The following is a 6,042-nucleotide window of genomic DNA, read 5'->3' on the forward strand; positions in this document are numbered from 1 at the left end:
GCCCGGGACGCAGGGGCTGGACCATGTTTTCATTCAGAATGTAGGGGTATCTTTGCACCTCACTGAGAGTTTTTTTATTCGTTGCATAGTTCTTTTTTTTTTTTTTTTTTTTAGCACTTTTAAGTTCATTCATTAGACAGGTATTTGTTGAACATCTGATAAATGCCTCAAACTGTTCCAGGCACTGGACAAACGGCAGTCGAAAAAAAAAGCGGATAGAGCTTCTGAAACCCTGCCCTCGGAGGCGTACGTGCTTCTTAGGTGAGCCCGAAGTTAACTTCTTTTAAGATTTGGCTTCCACCAAGCGGTGAAAGCGAGCCAATCATTTGTAGGCGTTCGAGATATGAGCTAAATACTATGTTGTGCAGATAAGGGAATTACAACCCAAAATTATTTAATGAATGTGCCGAAGGTTTAGGACTAGTAACTGACAGGGCTCCTGATACCGATGCAGGGTGCAGAAAGGGATCGAGCACCCTCTCTCCAAAGCCTGGATAAAGATGATTCCTTTTTTCTTTATTCGTCAACAGTTGAGCCTGTACTCTGTACTCAGTGCTATGCTAGGTGCTGGAGATTGAAAACTCTGTGAGCTGGGTCGTAGAGTCTTGCAAGCGTCTTAGAGTCTACCGGGAGAGAGGTAGGAAAACAACCAGCAGGAAGCGGAACACCTGAATTAAAGGGAACAAATGGGAGAAAAGGAAGAGGGATTCGTTCTTGGGGACGATTGTAGATCACTGTCGTTTTCTTCACAATACCTAGATAGCCTCAAATGAAGGCCTAGTCCCATGGTTTTCAAACTTTATTACTGAGACCTCTGGGCATAGCAGGAGTGGTCAGAGGTTCCATAAACTTTTACCAGTCACATTTAATTTTTTTTTTTTTTTCCCCAAATGAAGTATTTCTTAGCCTAGGTAGGCACCTACTTTAAAGAGTCAAATAATTGGGACGCCTGGGTGGCTCAGTTGGTTAAGCGGCTGCCTTTGGCTCAGGTCATGATCCCAGCGTCCTGGGCTTGAGTCCCACATCGGGCTCCTTGCTCAGCCGGGAGCCTGCTTCTCCCTCTGCCTCTGCCTACCACTCTGTCTGCTTGTGCTGCTCACTCTCGCTCCTCTCTCTCTGACAAATAAATAAATAAAATCTTAAAAAAAAAAAAAAAGAGTCAAATAATTGTGTATGGTTTGTTAATATAAACAGCAGAGCCCTGCCTCTATCATCTCTCCCTCCCTGGAGGCAGCCATTTTCAGCTCTTTGAAGCTGTTTCTTCTTTTTGAGACAGAGAGAGAGTACAAGGGTAATGGCAGGCAGAGGGCAAAGCAGGCCCCCCTCTGAGCATGGAGCCCATGTGGGGACTTGATCCTAGGACCCTGGGAACGTGACCCAGCCAAAGGCAGATGCTTAAATGACTGAGCCACCCAGGCACCCCTAAAGCTGTTTCTTTTGGCATTTTACTTTATTACCCTGGTCCTCCTCCAGCTGCATCCCTTCCCACAGGGTACTGAGTCCAAGGGGATATGCCAATCCAAAGCCTACTTACCCCCTTATAAGCCATATTCTAAATACCCGGGACCCTGGATTTCCCTGCCCAGCTTGCCTCCTTGGACCTCTCTTCCACAGGAAGACCTTGCTGATAGGCATCGCTAGGCTTGAGAGATAGCCAAGGAGCAGTTATTTGCAGTGAGAGGCAAGAGCACAAATTGGGGTCTCCACAGGACCCTGTGATGAGGCTCTCTCAATGTAGGACAGAGGCAAGGGCAGAGGAAAAGGGAGTGAGACAAGATCCAGGGGCTGGGGTCTCCTATTTTCTAGTATGGACTCTGAGGAGTCCAAAAATTCTAATTTAGAACCTGGCTTTCTTGGTCCATATGAAGTTATATTGGTAAAGTGAAGAGTTTCAATGGTATTTTATTTAACAGTTTAATTTATTACATTTCATTTATAAAATTTAATTTAAATTGTTAATTTATAACAGTTAAGTTATAACATTAAAATATTTAAGTATGTTTCCCATTTGTAGTCTTGCCCCAGCCCCCACAAAATAAAAGGGACAGATTGGAGGAATTAACTTTGTTCCCTTCAGGTCTCCTCCCCAGCCCACTGATCCTTCATTTTCATCCGCTAGTTTCAGTTTTTACACTTGTCTACACCTGCTACTCAGAGTTGAACCATGTAGAAAGTTTTGATGACTCTTTCTCTCCTGCACAACTTTGGATTTTTCCTGAAATTAATACTTACCTTGCTTTTTCATTTGTTTAGTTTTCTATCTATATATCACAAAATCTGCCTCAAAATCTTCCTCTAGTTGCCTGAATCTCAACTCAGAATATCTAGACACAGCAGATACTCTATCAACTTCATCTTCTTCAAGAGATCTCTCTGCTGGAGCCTTGTGACCTGCTCCAATCCCAGTGTTTATCCCTGACCCTTGCTGCACACCTGGCAACTTGGCCCTTCCTCTCTCATCTTCCTGGCACTGTCTTTGACCTCTCCTTTGTTGGATCTTTTATTTGCCATGTTCCATGTCTTTTTTTGTTGTTTAATTTATTCCCTCTTTTTGGAGACCATCTTCCAGAAGCTTCTTGAGAAAAGGAGAGGTAAGTTGTTTCAAAACTTGCATGTTTGACATTGCCATTATCCTACTCCAACACTTGATTGAGTGCTTGGTTGGGTATTGAATTTCTTCAGAATTATGAAGGCATTATGACATTACCTTCTAGCTTTCATTGTTGTGAGAAGTCTGAAGCCTTTTAAGTCCTTCCTTTGTAATTGACTTTTTCCCCATCTCTGAACCTCTCCCTGTCTCCAGTGTTCTAAGATGGTTGTGATATGTCTTGGTGAGAGGCTCTTTGTCATGCTGGTTACTCAGTGCCCCCTCACTTCCGGGAAATAATCTTGAAATCATCCCATTGGTGAATTCTTCCCTTTCATTTTCCCCGTTCTCTCTTTCAGGGGACTCCTGAAATCCAGATGATGGATCTGATGGTCTCCTCCTACCAATTTCTTGTTTTTCTCTCCTGCTTTCTATTGCTATTACTTTGTTTCCTGGGAGAGTTCCTCAATCTTATCTTCCCATTCTTCTACTGAGTTTTTCAATATTGTAAAGATTTTTAGTACTCTCATGTTACTGTTATTCTCTGAGTATTCCTTTCTAATAGCATCTTTTTTTTTTTGTTTCAGTGTCTCAATGGTTTATCTTATCTCTGAAGCTACTAATGGTAGTTTTGTTTCAATTTTCTTCTTTCCGTGTACTCTCTGTGTGCTCCAAATTTCTTTTTCTGTCGTTTTGGTCTCTCTCGTGTTAGAATCTTTTCTTGGAGGTCTTATAATCCTTGGTTGTTTGCTCACATTAAAGGATGGGTTACCAAAAAGCCCATTGTATCTGTGCTCTGTGAGCTCAGGGTGGAGCTTGGTGGCCAAGAGCTTCACCTCAGGGAGCCTCTGATGCTAACTAACATCTTTAGGTTTTCCTTTTGGGGTGGTCAGCCATCTGGTGCAACCAATTCTGTTTGCCGTCCTCTGGCCCACTGCTGCCTTAGGATTCGTCCTTCTCTAGTCTCAGTCAGTAACCACTCATCCATATGCTTTCCAACTTCCTAAAGTATTTTGCTCCTGTCTCCTCTCCTGTTTCCCTGTCTTTGTGGATTTATGGCTTAAAATATCCCTTTGCTATAGTTTGAGTGTATTTTTAGTAGAGCAAAATTAGATACATGTGTTCAGTCTGCCATTTTTACCCAGAAACTTTAAATATATTTTATCTGTTTCTAAAACAGTAGTTTAAAAATATATGTACTCAAGGGGCGCCTGGCTGTGGCTTAGTCAGTGGAGTGTGTGACTCTTGATCTCAGGGTCTTGAGTTCGAGTGACACATTGGATGTAGAGATTACTTTTAAAAATTAATTTAAAATATGTGCACTCAGGGGCGCCTGGGTGGCTCAGTGGGTTAAGCCTCTGCCTTCGGCTCAGGTCATGATCTTGGGGTCCTGGGATCGAGCCCTGCATCGGGCTCTTGCTCAGTGGGGAGACTGCAGGGAGCCTGCTTCCCCCCCCCTCTGCCTACTTGTGATCTCTCTCTCTCTGTCAAATAAATAAATAAAATCTTAAAAAAAAAAAAATATATATATATATATATATATATATGCACTCACATGTCCTAATATCAAATTTTTTAGTTTATTAAAATAGGTTATTGACAGTGAATAATTTTATAACACTGAGATGTCATGAAACTGAACTTATATTAATGTATTCTAGTAAGATATTGCTTTCATCTGTCTTAGATAGTGAGGTTCTACAAAAGATTTTGCTTGGAAAAGGAGGTTGCCTGCTTTTTAAAAAAAAAAGGTCTACAGACCTCTTTTCTGGGCTAGTAATCATCTAACTTTGGCTCTTTTTTTTGTTTCCCCCTTTTCTTTTCAGAGAAGGGGGAGGGGACTAAGGAAAGGGAGAGAATCTTTTCTTTTTTTTTTAATATTATGTTTATTTGTCAGAGAGAGGGAGAGCAAGAGTGAGCACAAGTAGGGAGAGCTGTAGGCAGAGGGAGAAGTAGGCTTCCCCACTGAGTGGGAGCCTGATGTGGGACTCCATCCAGGACCCTGAGATCATGACCTGAGCAGAAGGCAGACACTTAACTGGCTGAGCCACCTTGATGCCCTGGATTATAGCCCCTTTATTAAGTGACACCTTTATCATTACAGAACATCCCTCCTTTTTTATCTTTTCTAATATTTCCTATTCTAAAATCTGGTATTAATATAGCCACTCCAGCTTTCTTTCTGATTACTATTAGCATGGTTTATCTCTTTCTGTCCTTTTATGTTTAACTTATGTATGTCTTTTTATTTATTTAAAGTGTGTTTCTTATAGACAGCCCATAATTGAGGCTTGGGTTTTTCTTTTTTGAGACTTACAATCTCTATCTTTTAAGTAGCTTTCCTAGATCATAATCTAATTATCAGTATGATTGGGTTCAAAAGAAAGAAGAAAGGGAGGAAGGGGAGGAAGGAGAGGAAAAAAGGAAAGGACCCTGGATTGGGAATCAGGAAACCAAGGTAAAGACTTGACCTTGTACTTCCCAGCTCTGTAACTTTAGGTAAATCTCGTAACTTCTCTGAGTCTTCACTGGCTCATTCATGTTTTTAAGGATGAATAAGTTATCTGTAAACTACAAGATGCTCTCAAATCTTAAGTGATTCAAGGACACCCAGTACCAGATATGGATGGAGAGGTATCTGTAAACAGGGTATGGGTGCCTGAAGGACAGAACTGGGTCTCACTTATTTCTGTATATCTAGCTTGGCATGTAGAATATTCCCAGTAAGTGTTCATTGAGTGAAAGAGTCAATAAAAGAACTAACTTTGAGTATATGAATGAATGATAGTTTATGAAAGATGGGTGTCAGGTGATAAGTTATTAAATGACCATGACACTGCTGAGAACTGAACTTTACAATATTTGATTACAATATTTGATTCCTTATCTGTCAAGTGAGAATACTTTTAAGTAGTATGGAAGAATAATTTGCAACTATACATATTTGTTCTTACATATGCATTCATTCAGCAAGTGTTTATTAAGTGCCTAGTGTGTGCCAGGCTTGGTTCTAGGTCCCAGGCATACAACAATGTCCATTTTAGGGATTTCTTTCTAAAAGCCATCTTATAGTGATAGTCTTCAGTAAGGAAAAGTGCTGATAGAGCCTAGATCCTAGATGCAAATGCAAACATAATACCTTTAGTTATTGATTGGCTCTAATTTTTAAAAGCTTTTCTTTGGGCAGAGAACTTTTTTGAGTTGCTTTTTCTTATTTTTAGCCAGTAACATTTAGTTTGGTAGCAGAACATTTAAGTACTTAAGGAAAAAAAGAATAGGCCAACACAGGATGCCAGGGTGGCTCAGTGGGTTAAGTGTCTACCTTCCACTCAGGTCATGATCCCAGGGTCCTGGGATTGAGCCCATATCAGACTCCTTGCTCAGTGGGGATCCTGGTTCTCTCTCTGCCTGCTGCTACCCCTGCTTGTTCTCTCTCTCTGACAAATAAATAAAAT

The sequence above is a fragment of the Mustela lutreola genome, chromosome 8 (assembly GCF_030435805.1).
Source record: "Mustela lutreola isolate mMusLut2 chromosome 8, mMusLut2.pri, whole genome shotgun sequence".
Taxonomy (NCBI): Eukaryota; Metazoa; Chordata; class Mammalia; order Carnivora; family Mustelidae; genus Mustela; species Mustela lutreola.